Genomic DNA, 24,796 nt, shown 5'->3' on the forward strand with positions numbered 1-24,796 from the left:
GATGGATCAAGCCCTGATCTTTGGACTGGGTAAGAGTGGTCTGCTTAATTCAGGCACTCTGTTCATCACCACCCCCTTTTCTGAATCATTTTGTCCACCATAAGCGTGGAAGGGTATACTCAGATGTGAGTCCCTTGCTCATTGCACCATCAGGATTCAAGCAAGCCGGGCCGACGACGCCTGAAATGGCAGAAACCGGTCCCCGGAAGCTTGTTTCCTTCCCAGTACAAGAATTGGCTTGGTAGTTTGGTTTGCCCTGTTCCCATCATGCACTGGGACAGGAACAGACTAATTTGCATATAGCCAAGTTCTGAGCTGGGATGGTGCAGTGAGCTAAAAAACGGTGATGGATCAAGCCCTGATCTTTGGACTGGGTAAGAGTGGTCTGCTTAATTCAGGCACTCTGTTCATCACCACCCCCTTTTTTGAGAAGTTTAAGGGGAAACATGAAAATAAAAAATCATTAGCAAAGCCAATAGGTTTCACATTGGTGGTCAACCTTTTGGTTTGTCAATGCATGTCTTGACATGGTTTTGTAAAACTATTGTGGAACCTGCCAGGCCACACCATATAACAAACAATTGACAAAAAGCAATAATATTTTTGAGCTCGATGAGGCGGCCGATGACAGTCGTAGTCGATGAGGTCAATATTGATGAGGCAGTAATAGTAGGCATGGAGTTTTGTTATGGACTCCTTATTGCCAGGTTATGAGGATTTCCCTGATAAAGTGTCGGGATGAAAAGGGAGTTGTAGCATCTGCCTCCGAGGACGTTTTCTACAATTGCCTCTCTGTGACAAATGCCTTATCAAGACTCAAGGTAAGTCTTTTTTTGGCTTTTTTGCGCACCCTCTGGAGACTCCCGGCACGACCTCTCCCTTTGACCTCTCCTATGAGGTGAAGAAATCCTTGTTGTCCTCATCAGAAATGACAGATTTAAGTCTCTGTAGTCCCAACAATAGCCTCATCTCTCAGAACGTGAGTTTTTGAGGAAAAAGATTAGACCCATTTCGTAGTCTATTACCTTGTTTTCTGCCAATTCGCCATATTACTGCCTCATTAGTGCCAGGGTCAGAGAAATGAAGTATATTCTTGGATGATCCAAAAAGAAGTAATAGTTAAAGAATCTGAGCAGAGCTCAGGGAGACTCCCTTCACACGCGACGTGCGGTGAAAATCTGAGAACTGCTTCTGCTGGGAAGGTTCTAGAGGGTGCTAGCAGCTGATTGGCTGGGACCAATCGTTGGTTCTTTTTACTATAATGATGTAGATAGGCTACTAAAACTTAAGTCTTAGGCTTTTTCTTTTAGCCTACTACTATTTACTCTGGGCACTACTTTTGTATTTACCGTGGGACTCCCACCTCGGCGACGGGGAATGATTCAGGCATGTAAATCTATGAAAGATACCCCAATACTGGATAACTGTGGTGGTAACTCTTTTTCTATCTAGAATAGATTACTGTAATGCATGTTTTGTGGGCTTTGACAAAGCTCATTTGTCCAAATTACAGTATTTACAAAATGCAGCTGCTCTTCTGCTTTTAAATATCCCCAAAGGCCATTCTACCTCAGCTGGAATTAAAGCAACTAGTGGAGTTTAAGGCCCTCTGTCAGGTCCATAAGGCACTTTATGGTGGAGAAGCTGCTGATATCCAAAAACTATTACTAAGGAATGTGCCTATGAGGAACCTAAGATCAACTAATGTGGGTCTTGTTCAAACTCCTAAATTTTGCAGAGCTAGATGGGGAGGCAGGAGCTTCTCCGATCGTGTAGCCACTCAATGGAACAAGATGCCAACTGTAATGAGGCTGCAACCTAACTTGCAGCTTTTTAGGAAAATACTTAAATCCTGGCTGTTTCCCTTCTAAATAAGCTACATGAACCTGCAGAGCATCACGGTCTCACCGCTTTCAGCGCCAAGACGCCACGGCAATCGAGTGCTTTATAAACTTATTATTATTATTTTTTTTTATAAATACAGCTTTGTCTCTTCATTTAGAAAATGTCTTTATACATAAGGTTGCAGAGCGTTCCAATCACTATTCACAAGGCAATGACCCCAACTGCATCACTTCCACCAAACCCTGTACAACTGAACTTTCAAATACACATTCTAATCTTAATGAAGTATTGATTGATAGTACTCCCCTTAATATTTGTCCTTCTGTCATTTTAAAAGCCCTACTTTCCCATATCAATTAATGCAACAGCATACAGCAGGTTAGGCAGCATTTTGAACAGATACACAGCCAGGAGAAGAGATTAATGCCTCTGCCCCATGACCGTATAACAATGCGTCCAGCCCCCTGCTTTTAATTGTGCCTTACAAACGCTATTGGATATATGCCAGGGATGTGGAATTCCTATAGCTCGATGCCCGAGACATTGTTTCAGGTCAAGGGCAACCGGTTTTCATGTGTATTTTGTCCTTGGGACCAAGTAGGCCCACCCCCTACAGCACAAACCCTTTGGACGCCAGTTTACAGTACCGCATTATAGATCAGGGAAAGCAATTGCCTGCAGTTAAGGTAATATTTTTGTCCATGTGTTAATGCTGTTCCAATTTGTATTTAGTGCTCATTAATGCAAAGCCTTTATTATTAGGGTGAGCGCTCCTAGTAAATGTTGTTAGCTCAGACTGCACTACTAACAGTGGTTCCAGTATAAAAACGTGTACACGTTTGATGTTTAGCAATATGAAGCTATGTATCTGAAAAAAGAGCAAGATGGCTATGTATACTGCTCCCAGAATGCTGATGCGAATATTTGCAGAAGCTTGAAAGGAAGATTGACTATTCTTTGCTTTCAAAATAAAATGTTCACAAAATGCAAAAACATTTTGCTAAACTACTGTAACGTTTTAGGTACCATTTCTTTGCAACATCATTTAGTAAAGTGAGTTGATGTATGCTAGTATTTCCCCCAAATATTTATAATGGAATATCTGTGTAACCAGTTTTAATAAGATTATGGGGGGTGGGGGGGGGGTGGGGGGGGGGGTGGGGGGGGGGGGGGAAATAAACAAGCATTGGTAAAGTTAGTAGGGCTGAAATTGTTGGTGTATCTTTTGGTTTTGTCAGTGTGACTTGTTTTGGCATGGTTTTTGCAAAACCTTATTGGTATGGGAGGTGCCAGGCAATCACCATTATAACAAACATTGGCAAAAACAAAAGTTGTTTTGGTCTCAAAAAGCACACATTGCCACAGAAGATCCAGGCTTGGAAGAAAACTGTCTATGCTCCTTGTGAAAGAACAGAATGCTGTCACTCATAGTGAACCTAGCCAATAGACCGAGAAAGAGAGCGAAAGAGCGAGAATTTGAATAAACACAAAAGGTCATGGTTAAGACCAGACCTAAATAGGGACCCAATTAAAGTCTCAAAAGTGCACTCATGTCCTTGCATCAAGTACAAATATAGTACTTTTGTGAATTTACAAGACTTTACACAAGTAGGCCAATAAATAGTACTCCTAGGAAATATCTGTTAACTGCATTTCAGCATGAGCAAATATCCAAGTGTAGATTTGTTTGAGAAAATCTGTGTTTGCAACTTCACTTTCCCTCCAACCACTTTTTGTCACAACCCTGAAAGTTTTATGCCTGCCATTATCACGAGTAATGTTCCAACCTCTCAGTATGGGAAAACAGAGAAGAGCTTGTGAAAACCCTTAAATCATGTAAGTTAGTACGTTTGCACAGACTCAAACGAACATGGCAACCCTGGATCTGTTGCTTACCATTACATTCAGCCCCAGTATGTACATCTGCGGAAACATGGCAACATAAGAGAATTGAAAGTATTCAAACCCTACTATGGAAGGAGCCCTGGCATAATTAGACTATTTCGGAGCTCTTATATATACCGAGATTGCTGCCATAATTTGTTGCTGCATTACATGGCACAAAAGGGACAAATGGATTTTGTTACAGGACAAATAGATTTATGAAGCAACCTGCCCCATGGACAAGTAGATATTTTATTAGATTCCACGCCCCTCTATGTGCAGCATCATTTAATACAATACACTACACCTTATTTTACCTAGGAAAGGTAAGAATTTAACTGTTTCCAGTTTTTGTGTACCAAGAGGCCAAGAATAATTAGAATGGGTGCTCTATCTTTTAACCCAAAAGCATAATACCTTACCTTTTGAGTTCATTTTCAAAACGTTTGTTCTATTATACTGTTGTAGTGCACTTAAACAACTATCCAGGCCTTTAGGAATCAATTCAAGGAGCACATGGTCATCAGCATATAACCGGCAGGTCAAAGGGTAGCCCACGTTACTGTCAGAGAACCTGCGCTTTTTGACAGGTAGCTAGGGATATGGTAGGGGAAAAGAGCATGCAGACATACTTGCTTCAAGCTTTTTGTTTGTGAAAATAACTGCAGATAGTCCCCAATCCCCACTTAACAGTATCTGACACCATGTAGAGGAATGAAGAGCAATAATTAGATACAATAAATTGCTAGGCATTTCAAAATTAAACATTTTCCACAGGGTTGGGCGATCAACTTTATTAACTTTGGGGGGGGGGGGAATCAATAAAGCCAGCATATATTCAGGGTACCTCCTGATACAATCAAAGCTGCAATATTAACTAAAGTGCAGTGCTTTTTTCTAAAAACAAATTGTTCTAATGGTATCATTATTCTCAACCCAGTTTAAGTCCTCCAATTGGCATCTTGTCAAAACCTTGCCCACTGCATCTTGCTAAACAATTTGTAGAGAATTAATGGGTAGATTACGGTTGCCTTTTTAAATACAGGAACAATGGCACTTCCAGTCCAGGAAGAAGGCACAGTAGTTGTAACAATAGTCATAGACCGGAAGAATAATTGCCCAAAGCTTTTTTTTTTTTTCTTCCTTTTTATGACCGGATATGTAGCATTTTTTCAGGTACTACTTTAGAACAAGCCGCGTCATACCAGTGTGTGAAGCTAATAGTGGCGCAGTCTAAATTGCTCTCAGGCAAAGGAGCCGATTGAGATAGGGCCTCACACACTGCTGCCACTTTAGTATGCTTCCAGGGCCTGTATTTGATTGTTCTGTTAACGCTCGTGCTATCTATTTTGTTGCCTGTGGTTGTGACTGAGAAGAAAATGGACTTGTGATCCAACCATAGGAGTGGCAGAAGTTAGTCAATGACTAGGTCTGCATTATTGGTGAAGACTTAATCTAGCAAATGGCTTGCCATGGGAGCATCTATTAGTTGATGTAAATTGAAGCTGTTCAGCATGTCAACCAACTGCCCTGTCCCCTACCAGCGTAAAGCTGGCATGAGTCGCACAGGATTCTACTGGATTTTATCAGTGAAACTCTTACTTGGGTCTCGAGGTCGGTATACTAGCATTCCGTGAAACGTGTATGATTTGTTTAGATTGAGCCCAAACGTAAGTGCTTCAGTCAAGCTGGGACATTGGGGTAAAACTTGCCTCAAGTGTGTTGCGATATACAATGGCCAGACCCCTCCTCTCTGATCCATGCTATCCAGCCTTTGTATGTTAAAGCCCTCCGGGATTGCAGTCTTGATATCTGGGTCAGACTCCTCATTGGCCCAGGTCTCTGTAAAAAAGCAGATATCCGCATTGTACTAACTCATGAAATCTGCAAATTCCATTTTATTTTAATGAGTGATCTGGTATTGAGGAGCACACAGTGGTGTCTTTGCGCCCCTCTGTCCTTCTATTTCACGGACATGGGCTCTCCGGGTACCATGCATTAGCCCCCCCCCCCCCCCCCCCCCCCCCACGCGTATAGGGGGAGAAGTTGCACACACAGCAAGTATACTCTTTGATTCACCACACAGGTAATGGGGGAGACTGTGGCTAATGGGTCCGGTATAGCGTAGGGCAAGGAGTTCCTCTCTTCTGTACGAGACAGGGGTCCTGGCTCCGTACAGGCGCAGACTGGCTTGCCTTGGGCACTCCTTCGGGGCGCCCGCTGCCCGTCCGGTCTCTCTCCTGCATTTATGGCAGGAAGTGGAGAGGGACTAGAGCGCTAACCCCAGAACGATGGCGGTAGGCCCTGCCAGGCCGAAAGTGGTGCTGGAGACGGAGGAAGTATGCTCCATCCCTCAGTTCCCTCCACAAAAATCCAGAAGACCTGGTGGTGGACCAGGGAAAACAGGGGAGACGGGTGAGTCAGGGTCTAAAATGCTAAAAGTTCAAAAATGCTCCCGTAGCGCCCACCCGAGACAACAGCACCCTCCCGGCCCTGTTTGCAATGCCCAGTTATAGTAAACTAAAAACAGAGGTGCACAATTTAAAATCGATAAAAACACAGTACACACCGTAAAAACGTGTAAGCCACTGTTAAAAGGCACCAGACGCGCCTCAAAGTGAACTGAATCCGCTGCACGGCCGGTCACACTCCTGCATTTATGGCAGGAAGTGGAGAGGGACTAGAGCGCTAACCCCAGAACGATAATCCGGAAGACCCGGTGGTGGACCAGTGAAACCAGGGAGACTGGTGAGTCAGGGTCTGAAATGCTCTTACCTCGTTTTTAGGTCGAGCTGGTACAGCTGGAGACCTAATGTTGCCTGTCACGAGGGAAGGAGGACAAGAGGGTGTTACGAGCTTGAAAGCGGCCAGATTTGGGTGCGCGAACGCGCACGTCTCCTCCGTCCACGCGTGCGCACACAGCCAGCCACCACACAGACTGAAACACACACGCGCGCTGCTTACTTTCACTTTACATCCCCCCACCAGTCATCGGATCTTTTTACACATGCATGCATGCATACATACAGACACACGTGCACACACAGGCACAAACACACACACACACACACACCACACACACACACACACACACACAGACACACTCGCGCGCACACATGTCCCCCCCCCCCCTCCCTCACACCCCTCTCACCGAGTTCTTTTCGTGTGTCCCTCTCTCCTTCGGCAGGCAGCGGGTCATCCTCAGCAGCAGGCGGGGCTCTCCACGAGCATGGGAGCCCCGCTAGCTGACACGCAAATCTTCCGGCTGACGGGCACAGGAGCGCTTCAGCACAGGAGCGCGGGGTAGGCTCCCGTCTGCTTCCTGTCTTTTTGCGGCCCCGCCCCCGTCCCAACACAGGTTGCCTGGCTTCCTGTTCAAGCCGGGCTGCGGCGGTGAGTTTTTATTGTACTTGTTTTAAGCTGCTATGAGATTGAGGTATACTAGGATTTATTAATTTTGCTTTTTATGGGTTTATGATATTATTGGTGTAATGTATATATGATATATCAATGTTTTTACTTTTATGGTTCGAATTGTAACCGAAGAAGTTCTATGATGTACCTGGAAGTGCTGCATAATACGTATGCGTGAATATAATGTGACCGGGACTCGGGGAATGTGAGTGAGAGATTTGAAAAGCGCCAACTTTGACCTAGGTCAGTACAAAGCACTATCCTCTGATGGTAACGGTGAGTAGCAAAGAAACACCTTGAAGTTACTGATCTATAACGTCTGGTGTCTAATTGTCAGCCTCAGTGCGTTTTTTTCTTCGCACCTGAATTTGTTGGTAGCTGACACGGAAAGATGAAGGCGTTTGCTCAGGATCACACGATTTGATGAAGCTGGGAAGCAGGGATTTTATCTCCGCTCTGTTTGTTACCCAGTTGGCACTCCGGTCAGTAAACGCACACGGCTCATTCATTCCTCGATTGGGAGTAAATGGATCTTTATACGAAATTAACAGCGCCTAAAACGTAGGTTAAGAAACATGGTAAGGCGCTAGCACAAAGCAGGCGAGATGCCAAGCGCGCAGCTCATCTCTCTGCTTCACGGTGTTTGGAATGTTTACACAGCGCGGACCTCGCCCCTAGAGGCGGAGGGCTTGAGTAGAGCATGGGATTGGTACCGGCAGTGCTTAATTTGTCAATAAAGGAGTGCCAGGGCTCTCATCAGGAGTCCACTGCAGCTTGCACCACACATTGCCCCTGCTATGCTGCCAGTGATAGTTGACTCTCCTACAAGAGTGACAATTCAGACTATTCCAAGCCCTCTAAGCTATAACAATAACCTGGGCGGCAGGTAATTGTCATTTTTATTAATTTTATTAATACACTGTAAGAAGAATGCAAATGAGAACTGGAGCAAAGGGGGCAGGTTTACTAAACTTGATGCTGTGCAGCAGCCAAAGTAGCTCTGCTGCGTTGAGTCAAAGTGAGAGCGAGAAACGGCTCCAAATCTACCTAGATGTGGCGTTATTTCCCTCTCCCCTGCGCTGGCATACCATAGGCAGACTTATGCTATAAAAAGACCCTTGCATCATAGTGCCGGGTTGTGTGCTGAATGTCCAGTATAGGATTTTTACTCAAAGAGTACCCTTCAAGTACAACATATTATGCTTAGACCATGTTTTAAACTTTTCCAAGTCTTCATGTGTGCTGTATGTACATTGCAACACACATGCAACGTTAGTAACGTTTGGAGAAGAGAACTTTTCTCCAAAGTTACGATTGTAAAAATGGAGGCATACATTTTGGCGTAAAGTCTTAGCTATCTCTTTTATTAGGTAGAGCCATGCATTAAAATCTATTAGTGGGTGCATATAAATGCTCATATACCCCCATGGTAAATCAACTTGATGCAAAGTAGCACATAGCACTACTTTGTGTTACGTTAGACCTATTTGCCAGTGTGTGATACGATAGCCCACATTTGCAGAACTATTCTCACTAGTGTTGACATCTGTACACAATTGTAAGGAACTTTAGCCCACTTGGGCAGTGTTGCATGTTGGGTTATTATGGGCATGGAGCTATGTTTTCATATTTTACTTTTCTGATGTATACTCTTGATAACCATGGGTGCCAGCAGGGCACCATAAAACAAAGGACATGTATTTGGATGTGGTTTACTAGCTAGGATTTATGTTGGATCTTACATGTACACGCCTGGACCAGATATAATTTGTTTAGTTTACTCTGTGCACACCAGCCCACTTGAGCAGGATTGTATAAGGAGTTCCGCACAATCCCCTTTCCTCCAGCAATGCCAGAAATATGTGCCTTCCAGAGGCTTGTACCCTTACCTATGGACACCACATGCACCATGTTTATATATATATATATATATATATATCTGAGTGCTACGTGCAATAGATACATTGGCCCAATCTGTACATTACTTACCACAGATTGGTGGCATTTATGTAGCATGCTAATTAGGTCTCACCTAGCGTTGCAGCGTGCATGCGCTGCTTGCTCTGCTAGTGCTTCTTGGAATCAATATACTTTTAGAAGTTGTTTCGGCTCCGCCCGTAATTTCAATTGGTCTGCATCATTTTGCGTCATTGGGTATTCTAAACAGTGTCTTATGATTGTAACTGAGGTTGTTTAGTCCCTCCTTGTTACCACCCTGTCCTCTTTTGGCCCGCCCACCCGGACTGGATCTTTTACTGGCGGCTTTACATGCTCTCCATTAAAAGACGGTAAGCACTCCTTTTCATTTTCAGCGCCAACCACTTTGGCTGCGCTTTTTTGTTTACGGCACTGCTTTCAGCTCCATCTGCTTTGGTTGCGCTTGTTTGTTTACGGTGCCGCTTTCAGCACCGTCCGCATTTGGCTGCGCTTGTTCGTTTACGGTGCCGCTTTCAGCGCCGTTTGCTTTGGCTGAGCTTGTTTGTTTACGGCACCTCTTTCAGCATCGTCCACTTTGGCTGCGTTTGTTAGAACTGTCGGTGCTGTGCATAGGCAGGACTCAGCCTACTTAAAGCCCTGAGTGCCTCCACGTAATCACTGGGGTGCTGTCTACCACAGAAGAGTTTAAAGTCACCAGTGAGGCTGGTACTGGCCTTGCACATGTGACTTTTATGAAGCTCAGAAACAGGCTCAGGATTGGATGTAAAAATAAAAGCCTGCAGAATTGGGAAATGCACAATTGAAAAGCTTTCAGTTTACATGGCAAGAGATACTGAATAGAATCACGGTGCTTTTTCTGTTATTTGGAGATGGCGTTTATGGGAAATCCTTATTGTTGCTGTAGTGTAGTTCCTATTATCCCAATAGGCTCTGCGCATTGGAATAATATCTTCAATAGTATAGACCTAGGGCAGAGGTTAACTAGGTCTTCTACCGATGATATTAGACTTAAAGTTTTGGGTTTGCCAGCTAGCTCAGAGTTCACTAGAAACTTTCTCGAATAGGCAAGGAGGATTTTAACCTCCCTGGATAGACAAGAAGGGATTTAGTTTCTGACAACCATAGAACATGACAACTTTGCTCTCCCCTAATCAAGAGTGTATCTCCAGAGTCGTGTGAAAACAAAAGACAACTTATTTTACTCAGTCAGTTCAGTGCATTCTTAGTATCACCAGATTGTAGAGAAAAGGAAAAGACGGGCGTGTTCAATAAGATGTTATTTATTGATCAGTCTTTTCTCATACAAGAGAAATGAATCGCTATTATTGCAATACTTGTAGTTAAGTAAAGTGCATACAGTAAAGACAGAATTATAAAATAATACTGTCAAAGCATTGATATGGTTTCTTAGCCATATGATACTTAAAATGGATAAAATAGATACATACATATATACATTTGACTAATCGTACTCAACTGGTGCTTCTAACCACGCCTACCCCAGTGTACTTGACCTAAGCCTAATACGTGGGCGGGAGTAGATAAGTAGCAGTTTAAGTTAAGTTTGTTTTGCCAAGGGACTGACTCGAGAATTCTCTGCAAGGGGTTATTCAGTTCTGTACCTGAGATCTAGAATGGTGGAGGGCTGGTATCTCTTATCCCAGGTCTTTATATTCCAGCTACCTGCGAGGGCTGCTTGGAAGCGCCGGAGCTGGATTTCTCAGCAGGAGAAAGGCAGCGTTTCGTTCTCAGCGCGTCAGGAAGGAGGTGCAGCGCCTGTGGGCTTCGCTCTCTGCTGGGCTCCTCGGCACGTCTCGCTGCTCCAATCTCGTCACCACCGCATGTGTTTGCTTAAGGCAATGTCGGTAATATTTATACCTGAAAGGTGCCGAGATTGACGTAAGGATGGACATATATACGTCAATAAGGATGTCATATGAACGGGTTCGTTCGCACATTCTTTTACTGAAGTTCTCGGTGAAATCAAAACAATGGCTATGGGAATTTCCCAGGTCGCTGTAGGTTTGATTTGTTTTGAGAACTCGTATGGTGGAGAAGCGTGGCTCAGTGGTTAGAGGCGGCAGACCTGGAAGCTGAGATCAGCCGTGGACCAGGGTTCGATTCCCCGCCTCGGCGGGTCTCGGGCTCAAAAATTCCACGGACTCGATAATTCTCGTTTCGGTGCCTACTCAACTCACGGGGTCACACTCTGCGACTCTGGGCAATAGCTTGCTTAATCTCCACTACGGCCCCTCGCGGCGGGATGCCTGGCTTTCACCTTGTGGACACCCTGCTGGGTTATCTCACAGGGGAATACCAGGACGGGTTCCCTAAGCAAGCGCCGAGATGCCTACGGGTAGTCGTGCGCTATACAAGAGCGTAATCATTTCATTTCATTCATGCCTTATCAGGGGCTGGAGGAATATCGCTTGTCTAATTAGATGGCATGCGTTATGACCTAATCAGATAACGCGCTTCTGTGCCGTGGTGTTGCTTAATCAGATAACGGTTTTTGCACCGTTGGATGGCTGCTAGTTAATTATTAACCAAACCAGGGTCAGGAATAGGGGAATCGATACAGTACCTATAGGAATACATCACATTGCGAGCGAAGTGAGAAGTTTTAGCACAGAGAGCGGAACACTTGTAATTTCATACCAAACACAAGCTTAGTTACAGGGAAATCCATAAACTGTCCAACCCTCTTAGTTTTATTCCGCTCTCAATATAATACTTTAAAGCTACAATGTAAAAATAACTATCGTAATACAGCAGTACATTACATACATCAAACATTTGCATTTTCAATGTATAATGTAAAGCTGTATTAAGACTTCATGTAGTTGTCTAACAAAATTAAAAAACAAGCATGCAATAGGTATCGCATTTACGTGTGTTTAAGCTATTGGCATGGTAAATGACAAAGCCTTTTTATTTATGTTTTAAAAAGGAAAACAAAAATAAAAGGCATTGTCATTTGCAATGTCAATAGCTCAAACTTGTGTAAATGCGAGACCTATTGCATTGCAAATGCTTGTCTTCTCTGGGGTCAAAACCTTCTTCTAGCTGGCCATCTACCCTCAACTTTGAAAGTGCTCTTATCGCCTTCACTTTAGAAGGCTTCTCTAAACAGAGCTTTTCAGTAACTAATACCTGCCTGTATTTCTACACTAGCGTAGATACCCCTTTGGTTTTTTCAGATGCTTTATAGATTACATTTACATAACATGGGGGGGGGGGGGGGGGGTTGTTAGACACCTGGGCACTACTCTGCATAAGTATTGTACCGCTGAATGTTTTAACATCTAAATTGTATGGTACACCAAGATTTGAAACCTGTTTTACTTATTTGGCTGCCTTGCTGCTTTCTCGTCGTAAATGGCTGAGCCCTCCTTTTAACCGCTTCCATGCGTCGGGCGGCCCCCGGCCGTTAGACGTCACAGTGGGCGTGTGCACATATCAAATATCGCCGCGGCGGAATTTGTGCCACGGCGAAGCGGTTGAGTCTCTGTTGGTACGACTGCTGAGGCTATGTATTATTCACCCCTCCAAATGAAATGTTTTGTATTGATCATTTTTTAAATTTATTTTTGCACTTGTACTAAACGCAGTGGATGATGCCATAGGGGGATCCGGTTTTGAGATCCTGTTTTATTCTTTTTTTTTTTTTTTTTTTTGTAAAAATAGAAGCTAGGATTTTAAACATGTTTTTTATATGTCCTGCCTTGCTGTTATATTATCATAAGTTGCTGAGACCCCTCTTTAATATTCTCTATTCACGCGACTGCTAAGGCTATGTATTTATTGCTCAACCCCCCAAATTAAATGTTTTGTATTCACGTTTTGTATTCACGTTTTGTACTATTTTAACATTTATTTTGCATTGAATGCTTTTGTTGGTGCTATAAGGGGTATCTGATTTTGAAATCCTATTTTAACTTGCTGTTACTACCTTTTGCTATCTTGTTTTATTGTTGACGTACTAGGAGTTCCAAACCATGAAATAAAGTTGAACTCAGTAGAGCATGATTGTTTTAAAATTCTTCTTAAATTTAAGTCTATCTTCCGAAGTCTTATTTAATTCATACCAAATTGTTCATTCTTTTAAAATGTTTGTTTGACAAAGGTTCTTTCACACCCTGGTATTGAAAACCTGGCCCCAGTATTGCTAGAACAAGGGGAAAATACCTTTCAGTGATTAGTCTATTCATTCACTGATAACATTCAAGCAAACTAATGGCTTTCTCACTTCAGGAAACTCTGACTTGTTGCACAACAGGCAGAGTGGCTCTGATAGTTTCTGTGGGAAATTCGACATAGCTTTCTGCAGATCATTCATTCATTTATGAAGCAGTACTGCTCAATTTTTGGCACCAGACCAGATTGCTGAGTGGCCCAATCCTCGCAGTACATTGTTAGGTTTTTAGCATGTTTCTTATGATACTCACCTTTTCCTTTGCTTGCAGTTGCCCACATACCCAGTGGTCAAGTTATAATGGTGCGTAAGACCAGTTATCCCTTAATGAATCCTCACTGAATAAATGTCCACCTTCCCATTCTACAAGTTGCCAGTTGATTAAGATCTTAACCAATTCATTCAAGATTCCCAAGATAGAGTACTAGGGTTACATGTGATCCTCTGTCCCTTTCGATAGCAAACTGGAGAATTGCATGTGTAGGTAAGGTTTGATGCCTTGGGTAAAGCTTATTCGCCACACACTAGCTATTTGTTGTTTGGCAGAGAACCAGTATTAATTTTTCCTGGCAGTTCATTACATTTGCTAGCAAAGGTGCTGAAGAGCTTAGGCTCTTTACTCATGAAATAGAACTATGCCTACTATTGTCAAAGATATGCTGCAAATGTATTTGATTTCAAGATGAAAGAGTAAAAAAAAAACACCTAGTGTATCCATCTATCAGGTCAGTAAGTGTTTGCTCCCCAGGTCTACACTGCGGTTTGGCACCTGGCAATGAGGAAATTGAAGATAACTGTTCTGGGAGGTGGCCAAGCACTACAACTACTTGAAGGAAGGCTTGTTCACCACTGTGACCTTCTCATACTAGTCTGTTGTGGCTGAGATCTGCTATGTGGGCTGTTGGAAGGCCTGCCCAATGAAAGGGTTGGTAGGTAGTTTGATCACATCACTCCTAAACTGTCGGACATATTTACGAGATGTGCTGAGAAGGGCTTGGACTTAGCTGTCCAGCAACCAATCCTAGGTCCCTCATCACAACGCAGCTGTGGCCCATAACTGATTTAATTGCCTTTGGAGCCTCACATTTATCATACATAGACAGCTACATAGTGTTCTAGCATTCAGGGGTTTTCCATATTGGTTCCTGCATAAGGAGCAGACAGACGTTCCATGCAGAGGGGACATTTTGGTTGAGGAGCTGAGAAGATCCCCAGAATACCCAATCTTTTCAAAACTGCTATTGACTCCTCCTGCTTGGGTGTCAAACGTCATACTTGGGTTTAATAGAGTAGTAGTACTTCCAATTGCTTGGAGTAGATTTCAGATTTGTGCTTGACGTTGGGGGCATGTGGGTTTTGGTGGTAAGGTACCGTTCTGTGGATGTGTCTGTGACCAGTCCCAAAATCCAGGATACCGGGTAGGAAGCGACACTTGTTTTACTTTAATATGCTGCTTTTGTTCCCGACGCAGCAGCCCTTGTGAACGAGACTAACATTGGAGTCCTGTTGACAGATGAGGTGGTCTGAATTTGCCATTAGTGACTGAAAGGCTTGGCTACAATTTCATCCGTTTTTTTTCTTACCACAAGGCAGAACTGCCTTTCATGTTTACCTACAACCTGATCTACTTAGTTGACTTTGTTAAAGTAATAATTGTTGTACTCCTGGAAAAACCTTTAAATTGTAGTCCCAGGTATATTAAAAAGGGAGCGTGGTGGTCGTGTGGGAAGTGTTTAACCATATTGGACTCCAAGGTTGACTTGTAGGAGTAAAATCTGCATATAGTATTGTGGTTCTTTTAGTGAGAAGGTTTCTTAAGGAGTCTGTAGCTTCAGAAATGCATACCTAAGTGTAGGCCCTCTCATCTTGTATCCTTTTAACTCCAGTATTTGTCTCCTGTTATCCTCACAGGTTAAAATTTCAGATGTGAAGACCTTTGACTGCTGATGGGAAGTCCAGAGACCGTTTGAAAGGTCCTCTTTCTCTTTATACCCTTTATCCCTCGCCTGCCCCTTTCCCTACCCCAAGTATCCCCCTGGCACAAATACAAACCAAACTAACCTCCCTAGTGGAAACACTGCAGTGTTGATGCGATGAACAAGTGACAATATTGCAGGGAGCCACCACAACCTGCACCCACCGTAAGTTCTTTTGTTTTTATCTTAATGTATATTAGTGCTTTGTTTCCAGCTACTTGAGATGGGGCACATTGCGTTGCATATAAACATGCACTAAGGTACCATGTATATTAGACTAGCCTTGCCAGTAATTGCTCCTGGTCTGTTACACAGGGCACAGTTTGAGTAATGTTTGGAAAAATTGGAAGGGCTTTTATAGGCACATTTTAATTTATCGGGCTAGAGGGGATGACCTCGAAGCTGAGGAACCGGGTTTGAGTCTCGGCAGGAACATCTGTAATGCAACTAGTGCTCATGTAAAGAGCTTTGATACCTTCGGATCGAGTTCGGGCTATATCAAACACCGTTCCTCCCCCAAAATCGCACGTTAATAGGTCCCCCCCCCCCCCCCCCCCCCCCCCGGTGATGCTTTGACATGCAGGCATTTGAGATTTTAGTGCTCTTGTGTTTTCAAAAAGTATTACAGATTTGTTGCTTCACAAGTGGCCGTGAATACAATTACTTCCTTCCGTCCTCCTCCTCTCACATATGAATACACTTCCATTGCTATATACTATATATCTTTTTTTAATTAACAAACAGGGTTGTGGTATTCCTATAACCCGATGCCCAGGGCATTGTTTGTGTTCAAGAATACGTTTTTAGGTTTCGCCTGTCGAAAGCTGCGCAGCAGCCTTTCGCGCAGGGCGAAATCTTATGTCTTACACTGTGTGGCTTTGTTCCGCCTCTCTGTTCCATTGGCTAGCTCCATAAATGGAGGCTAGCCATTGGAACAGACATCTGTCCGTCATTGTCCGAGGCAATTTGTGGGCGTTCCTGAGAATTTTTCCCTTTTTGCCCACGTCATGCGGCGGTGGGCGGTGCTTTTATTTTTTTTTGTCTCTGCATCCTTCGTCACACCAGCCTGCTCGCTCTCCCTGTGAGGACGCAGACCCGACCCGCTCCCTACTCCGAGCAGGGGTGGGCTGCGCGATTTCACTTTACTTGCAGGTAATCGGCATTTTCATTATTTTTTATATCCCGTTCCCGCCCCCCCTCCTGCTGTCCATGTGCCCGTTCTGCCCCCCCCCGCTGTCCGTGTGTCCATGTGTGGGTGTGCATTCAGGCACCGGCACAACAGCTGTTTGAAGAGCAGGAACAGCCCAGTCGCGGAGGAGGGTCGGCTGCCTTCTGCAACTTAGAAGCAGTGTAAAGGCATGTAGAGGGATAGTGCGGGGGCTTTTCCTCTTCCAGGACTGGCCTGAGTTCTGAAGGTGTCGACCTTTCGGAGCCGGGTCTGGTAGCTCAGTAGACCATGTTACACTGTAGAGGCCTGAGTTAGACCTCATGATCTTAATCTGCACTGTTACAATTTAAAGTACCGATGCTCAATCCGGACATGCCATGCACAGTAAAAGTAAAGCTACGGTACACATTATCCCCGTCATGACGTTTTTTTAAACAAATCATTGCGTTGATGTGAGTAAATTCGTCGAAGAGAGCCAAGACTAAAACTCCCACAGCGCATGCAGTTAAGTGCATCCCAAGGGCTGGCGCAGTAAGTCATCGATGGCATTGAATCATATTGTAACCTTGCATATCATCAAACCCCATGGAGGAGTTGCATTATTTTTTTGGGCAGCGAAACAGTAACCAAACGATTAATTTGTCAAGTTACTCTTCTTTTTACTGTCCTTTTTTATCTGAACGCACCCAAAGCCCCTTTTATGGTGTAGTATCATCACAACTTCATAGCTGCAGTGTGGCGATAGCAGTTTGTTTCCAAATTGAGGCGCTGGTCACATCCTGCACGTACTGCAAGCTTGAGGTCAAACACCTCTGACCCTCCCGCCACCCAACTGCATCAGTATTCACGGCGTGTAGCAACACCCCCCCCTCCCACCACTCTAGTTCTCCGCCCAGCCTGCGTCACGTGGCCAAACAAAGGCCTTACTCAAACCAACACCCGGACGTGAACGACAACCGTATGTGCTGGCTGTAGTAGGTATTGAGAAATGTAGCACCAGAGACTAAGTAGCAGGCGTATAACACCCATTGGAAGATTCAGGGCAAAGGCCAAACTGTTGGAAGCTCCATGTTCTACAGATGTATGAAACCAAGATTTGTATGTCTGTGAAAAACCCGAAGATGAAAGTTTTCTTATAAAATCCCACCTGTTCCTTTTGACTGCAACGTGTAGGCAAATTCCATATGAATTTTGAATGTACTCTGGGTCACGCAATTTGTGCCTGAAAAACTTCATAGGAGAGCAAAATGAATTCACCGGCTGTATATTGTTAGTCTAGATGACGTAAGCAGTACTGGATACATCAAAGTCCAAATAAAATAATGTAGTTGAGCACGGCACTCAAGGGCTAGGGGGCCGTAAGATGTAAAGATTGCGCTGTCATTTTCGATCGTACCTACAGCATTTTGGGTGCTGTAGTTTTGATTCTGATAACGATTTACAGCAGAAAGGCACGGGTCGGAAACACTGTCCTGGTGGATAAAGTCAAGTCTTAAGGAGCTAACCTATGTGTTTTTAGAACTGTAGGTGGCGCTAGAGACTCACAGCCCCAGTCCCCCGTAAGGAAGAAGCCACAAGGGTCCGGCAGCTGTAGTCCCGAGGCGCGTCTTTCTAGGTCACAAAGGACAGACTGGCCCGGTTTTAGATTTCTCGAATGCCTTTCAGGAGGGACAAGTTGCACCTTTTCTGTGGGTGCAGTGCTCCAGGCCTCTAGGGGAGGCTGGGGAATAGAGCTAAAGGTCCCCAGAGGCATGCTGTCCTGTCAAGGGGGCCTTACTTCTCAAGGCTCGGAGAGAAGATAACGCACATAGTTTGCTTGGATCTGATAAGCCATACGTTTAGTCTGTATTAATTCTGTCCCAGAATCCTCCGGTGGCCTGGCTGTGCTTGCTTCCCTGCCCCCTGGCTGTGCTTGCTTCCCTGCCCCCTGGCTGTGCTTGCTTCCCTGGGTGGGGGTGTGTGTGGCTCTGGGTGGGAGTGTGTGTGGCGTAGTAATTGCTGTCTGCTGAGCTTGTCCAGTAGGGTACAATAGGTCTCACATTTGAGATAGATTAAGCTATTGGCAATGTAAATGACAATGCCATTTATTTATCTGTTTTCAAAACCAACAACTAAATAAAAAAAATTGTCATTTACAATGCCAATAGCTCTAACTTTTGCAAAGGCGAAACCATTGCATTGTAAATGCTTGTTCTGTTTATTTTGTCCTTTGGACAAGTTGGTCCAACCCCCAGCAGCACAAATCTTTTGGCTGCCAGTTCAAAGTGCCACATTATGAATCTGGGAAGGGCTTTGTCTGCAGTTAAGGTAATATGTGTGTTCATATGTTAGTGCTGTTCGAACTTGTATTCATGGTTAAATAATGCAAAGCCTTTATTAGGGTGAGCGCTCTAAGGAAGTGTTCCAAGCTTGGACTACAGTACTGACAGTTGTTCCAGTATAAAAATGTGAACACACGTTTGCAAAGTTTAACAATAAAAGGCTACTTATAATTCTCCCAGAATGTTCTCCAATTAGATGTAAATATTTGAAGCACCTTAAAAGCAATATTGATTCTTTGTTTTCAAAATAAAATGTTCACAGAAAAATGCAACCAGGAAAGACATTTTACTAAGCTGCTGTGAAATTTTATGTACCATTTCTTTGAAGCACCATTTAGTAAAATGTGTTGATCCATGCAAGTTTTTCCAAAAAATATTCATAATGGAAAATCAGTGCAACCAGTTTCTGCAAGATTGTGAAACATGAAAATAAACTAGCATTGTCAAAGCAATAGTTCTGATATGGTTTTTGTAAAACTTTATTGTTGTGGGAACTTCTGGGTCCTCACCATTCTAACTGATATTTGCAAAAACATGTTTTGGTCTCAAAAAGCACACATTGCCCAAGTAGTCCCTTGCATTGAACAAAACTTTGTGTGCCGAAATGATCCATGTGAAAGAGCAGAATACTGTCTCTCACAGTCAAGCCAGCCAATAGATAGCTAGAGAGAGAGACAGAATTTTAATAAAAACAAAAAGGTCTTGCTTAAATGCCAGCCCTAACTAGGGGCCCAATCCTTAAATGAAAATAGGATTTATATAGCGCACATTTACCCGAAGGTGTCAAGGAGCTGCCTCAAGGATAAAAACTGCTGATTAGAGAGAAGAAAAATAAATTATTGGTTGAAACTCCAGATTTTAAGGGCTTTTCTAATTGCCAAAAGATCTTTTTTTTTTTAGTTATAAATTTAGAGTTCCTGAATCAAAGATGCAAAGATAATTACCAAAGTAAACCCAATGGTAAATGTCCTAGCATTAGTACGGGTTTACAGCTTTCATGAATTTATAAAACTGTACAGAAGTAAGCTGGGAAATGGTACCCATACAAACTTTTTGTGAACTGCATTTTAGCATGATCAAATAAGCATGTGTAGATTTGCTCGTACGAAAAGATGCTGTTTACAAGTTTGCTTTTACTCCAACCCCTTTTTTTCTCAACCCTGGAAGAAGTTACTTCTGCCCTTGTCAGGAATACATTTCCAACCTTTATCACTATGGAAAAGAGATTGGAGAAAAGCTGGTGAAAACCCCTAAAACCTGGAGATTAGTAGGTTTTTAGAGACTCAAAGGGGCTTTCCAACCCTGAAACTATGCCTTACCGCAACTTCCAGCCCTACTATGTAGATCTGTGGAAAAAAGGCAAAATAAGTGAATTGCTAGTATTCAAACCCTACTATAGTATGTAAGTAATGTTTATTGTACAGTTAATTAAAACCTTGACAAAAGTTGGCCTTCTCTTATAAAACTATAAAACATCAATTTAAAAGGCTGATAGCCACAGTTAAGAACACGCTTAAAATTGCAGAAGAGATCCTCTCCCCTGGCCTTGGTGACCCATAGTCCAGTTTCTTCATTTTTTGTTTGCGGAAATTTAACAGCAGTTCGTAAGGTAGAATTACCCCCCTGGTAAGAGTCTTGGCAACAGAATGAGGGTTGGAGATTGGGTACAAGTTTAAAGTGCGTAGAGCAGCATCAACTTTTGTGGCTCAGAGCAAGAATGGCCGAGGTTAGTCCGTTGATGATTTTCTTCGTGGCTTGGATGTGCAAGAATGCTTAGTGCTTGATGTACAAATCGCTGTTAAAGTCTTTTACGTGATGGGTTAGCGGGCCGGCTCCATCCCAGTGCCACTTCTCAGATCTGGTGGTATCCTTTTTAGTCTGAAATCAGCAGCAGTTAAACATTTTATCAGGCAGCAGCTTAGTTGAATATCTTCACCAGAGAAACTTGCGAGCACCGCTTGTCTACAGGACCGTATTTGTTTCTTGTTAAAGATTGGTCTAAGTAGTGACCGACCCTCCTGCATCAGTTCCCAGCATATGGTTATGATGTGGACTATGTCCTCCTCTCCCTGGTGAAAACCCCTAAAACCTGGAAATTAGTACTTTTTAGAGACTCAAAGGGGCTTTCCAACCCGAAACTATTCCTCACCGCTACTTCCAGCCCTAGTATGTAGATCTGTGGAAAATAGGCAAAATAAGTGGATTGCTAGTATTCAAACCCTACTGCCCTGGTATAATCAGAGAGGCTATTATCAGAGCTCTTATATAATGAGTGCTGCCATAATTTGTCACTACACTATGTGGCACCAAAGGGACAGTGATATTATTTACAGATATATGAAGCAACCTGTTCTGTGGACAAGTAGATATTTTATAGATTTCCGCACCCCTGAAATGCTGAAAACTTTCAAATTACGACTAAAATCTAAAAATTAGCAATACAGTCGCTAAAATTGTCTCAAATTAAATGTTCTTCTAACAATGCTGTTAATGGGCTTAAGGTTGTCTTATGAAAGAAAGTTGAAGGATACCGCAATATTGATGAATCCTTGGTTGTTCATGGTGCCAGTGTTCAGCTGTAAGATGTTTTCAATTTTAGTAACTGTTGGAATGTCGAAGATTGTCATAGTTTCTCTTTTAGGTTCTGCATCACTTGGAAACAGTTTATTTGTTATAGTGCTTGTGCTGTTACAGCTGCTTTGGATTGCTTGTAGACTAAGGAGTTTGGTAGTGCAAGGCTGGTTCCAATTTTACAATTCTTTCAGATCCGCATCAATTTCATTTCAACTTGCATTTGTTAGGTTTCGCCTGCACAGCGCTTGCAAAATCTCTTGAGGGGGGAAAAAAGTATCTTAAAAGGGGATTGGAGCCCACTCATTCCTTACCTATACTTACCATTGGTTGACTCTTGTTGCACTCATTTTCTTGCTTCCTTTTAGTTGCTGTCTCCATCTCGCCCTCTGCTTCCTCCTGGGCTTAATTGCCCGATTTAGAGCCTGGGCCAAGTACTGCATTCTGTAGCCAGTGTCCATCCACTGGCCGCAAGCTCCTTCAGGATTTATTTTTTTCCGAGTCACTCTTCGAGGGTGCAAGTCTCTCTCCTTCACCCCTGTGACATCCCCTTGCCTTTTTTATCCCGCTCACCTGCTACACATTTTGTTTCTCAATCTTTTTAGAACCTCACCCTTGCTGCCGTCGTCCTCTATAATCTATCCCACCTGCTAGCATTTTTTGTTTCCCTACCTGTCCTCTTTTTTTTTTTGTTGCACATTTATAACACAAACCCAACCCAAAGGTATTGGAGCTGTTTACATGAGTATCTGTTACATTACACAAGGACACTTATTCTCTTAGTGCCTAAAAACAATAAAAATGAAAGTGATTTGCCCAGAATTGCAGGATGTTGAGGTGGTGCTTGGACTTGAACTTGGTCCTCCACTTCCATATCCGGCTGCTCTGGCGGTAACATCACATCCTCTAAATGGCGTTGGGACTCACACCAGATGGGTTGAGGCCTAACTTGAGGTTGAAACTTAAAGGTTTTAACACGCTTAATTGCTTTAGAGGTGTGTGGATGGTTACCAGGTATAGAATTGTTAAAACATGCTTTCAGTAAGGCTGCTGGGAATGCTTGAAAAGTAATATTTTTTTCTTTGCATTGGTAAGTCATTATTGTGCACGAATTTGGAAGAGTGAATGACCTAAATGGAATACTTGATCACATTGCAGTAAATCGGACTACATGCAGGGGTTTGAGATGTTCACATTGTTTTGTTAAAACCTTGTAACAAAGATATCACTAAAAGTTGCAGTGACCCATTGAAAACATATATTGTGTGCATCATTGGGTATGTTATACCTGTGACTGAGAAGCTTTCATCTACCTTGTTCTTCAACATTTCTTACCTTTCCAGCATCTGCGTGAAATATCAGTGTACGTTCACTACTGCACTGCTTAATCTCTGAGGGCTTTAAGTGGGTTGGGTCGTTGTGGCTTTCAGATCCGCTAGTAATTAAAAATGGACACGGACACTCTGCCCATTTTGGCCCTGTATTCATGTCCTTAAATTTTAATTAATAAATCCCCCAATGATTGTCCAATGGGAGTAAAAAAACGTTAAGGTAATCCATGTTCCAGCTTATATTTCTCATACTTTACTTAGTCTTACATTCCCATTGAATGTATTTTTTTAGGTCTCGCCTAACATTGCTGCGCATATGCGCAGCTCGCTTTGCGAGATTTTATTGCTAATGGGGAGTTTCAGTAGAGGGCTTGAAGCCCCGTCCCTCATTTCCATTGGCTGGCGTCCCAGTTTATGCTAAACAGGGGCCTGCCATTGGAAATGAGCTTTCTGGGTTGCCTCCCTTTGGCTTTTTGTTTTGGCCCACCCGGACTGGCTTTCCTTCTGTGGAAAAAGATTTCTTATCTTAGTGGGCGTGCATGTCACTGCTTTGCACGCGCCAGTCCGGCTCTCTAATTGGGTGCTCTGAGAACGTTTGTCCTGTCTTAACAGGCTTCTTTAGGTAGGACTCCTGCATGTTTGGGCGTCTTTCCAAAGTGTGCATGTCTTCAACTGTGCAGCTTCCCTTTTAGGGAAGCCACGCTTTATATTTTGTTTTTTTTAAGTGTGCGATGTCACGCTTTACCTTTTATTTTTCCACTTTAAATATGTGCGCTCGTGCATTAGGTCGCTCTGGACTGAGCTCCGAAGCCACACCGCCATAACCCACTCTGACATTGCCGGCCCTGCTCTGCTCGACCCCCCCCCCCATTGAGTGGGCTCCTCTCACCTTTCCTCTTCCTCGACTCAGCGCAGCAGTGTCCTGCGTCCGTCTGCACCAAACGAGATTTGATCAGACCCAAACCTTCTTAACCCTCCATGACATGGGTACATGTTTAAGCACTTGTTTTGTTAAGTGTGCTTTATGTCCGTCGGTATCTCGCGCTATGGTAAGAAATTTCCATTATACCCAATGGCTCGGGTGTTGTCACTGGAAGGATGAAAGCTTCAGTCTTTTTTACTCAAGTCTGGGCAGGTGACCTTTGTTACTCTGAGTAGTGCAACAGGAGCACTGACCCACTAAGCAGTCCGTACTACGGTATCACGTTCTTCTGGTGTGTAGCTCAGTAGAGGCTGGTCCTACAAAGTGCAGGAGGAAGGCGGTGCTCCTGGGAAGGCAATCTACAGGCCGTAAGTTTTGAAGGACAGGCCCGGGGAGCGCTGGTATGCTTGCAGGTGTTTGACACACAGAAGTGGAGCACTTCTCGGAGCTGCTGGGAGTCGACGTTGCAGCACGCCTACTTGCTCCCCGTTGAGCTTGTGCACATCTACCCGGAGACTGACTGCAGAGTGATTATGGCAGGGTGCCGGGTTTCTGCTTAGATATTAAACCTGGGTGCAAGCGGGAAGGCAGTTGAAGCTGTGATTTAAACCTTTGTCACGTGTGGTCATAAAGGCAGCGAAGTGCTACAAGCGAAGGGGGCTCCCCCCCTTTCTAAGGCCGAACATTGCAGCTAAAGAGTAGAATGCCGTCCTCAAAACCTTCCAAGCAGTGGACGCTGGCACAAAAAGCCTGCCGGGCAGCCAGGACCATGGCATGGGGCAGGAAGATGGGCTCCGGCAATTTCCCAATGGAGAAAGTACAGAGGAGACTTGCGGGAACACAGATGATGACAGAGGGGGTTTGCAGACTGGATATCTGGTGAAAGGACCAATTGCTGACATGCTGGATCGCTCTGCCATTCACACAAGCGAATGCAAATCCCTCAGCAGTCAAGAAGTAAGATGAGAACCTCCTACATTTCATCACGGGAACTTTGTGTTCTGATGGTCACTTGTGCGTGCTGCATTCTATTATTGTATTGTGATTGCATTTTTATAGCGCTTTATCCCTCAGATTTATACCTTACACATTAGGATCAACACTTTATCAAAACACAAACACACCCACCCATAGGTATATTTTACTAGTGGCAGACCGCTAACAAGGTAAACAATCCAGCTCCCATTGATTAATACACAGCTATCACTGGCAGAAAGCGTGTTTCTACCCT

General features: G+C 43.7%; 1 protein-coding gene across 1 annotated transcript in view; it reads left to right on the top strand.

Moving 5' to 3' along the window:
- Window positions 1-24,796, top strand: part of GIGYF1 (GRB10 interacting GYF protein 1) — a 1,662,840-nt gene that overhangs the window by 126,527 nt on the left and 1,511,517 nt on the right. Inside the window, exon 2 of the mRNA XM_078668650.1 lies at window positions 15,188-15,417. The gene's annotated coding sequence lies outside the window, so the exon portion shown is untranslated. The remainder of the gene's footprint in view (window positions 1-15,187; window positions 15,418-24,796) is intronic.

The sequence above is a fragment of the Lissotriton helveticus genome, chromosome 12 (genome assembly GCF_964261635.1).
Source record: "Lissotriton helveticus chromosome 12, aLisHel1.1, whole genome shotgun sequence".
NCBI classification, from domain to species: domain Eukaryota; kingdom Metazoa; phylum Chordata; class Amphibia; order Caudata; family Salamandridae; genus Lissotriton; species Lissotriton helveticus.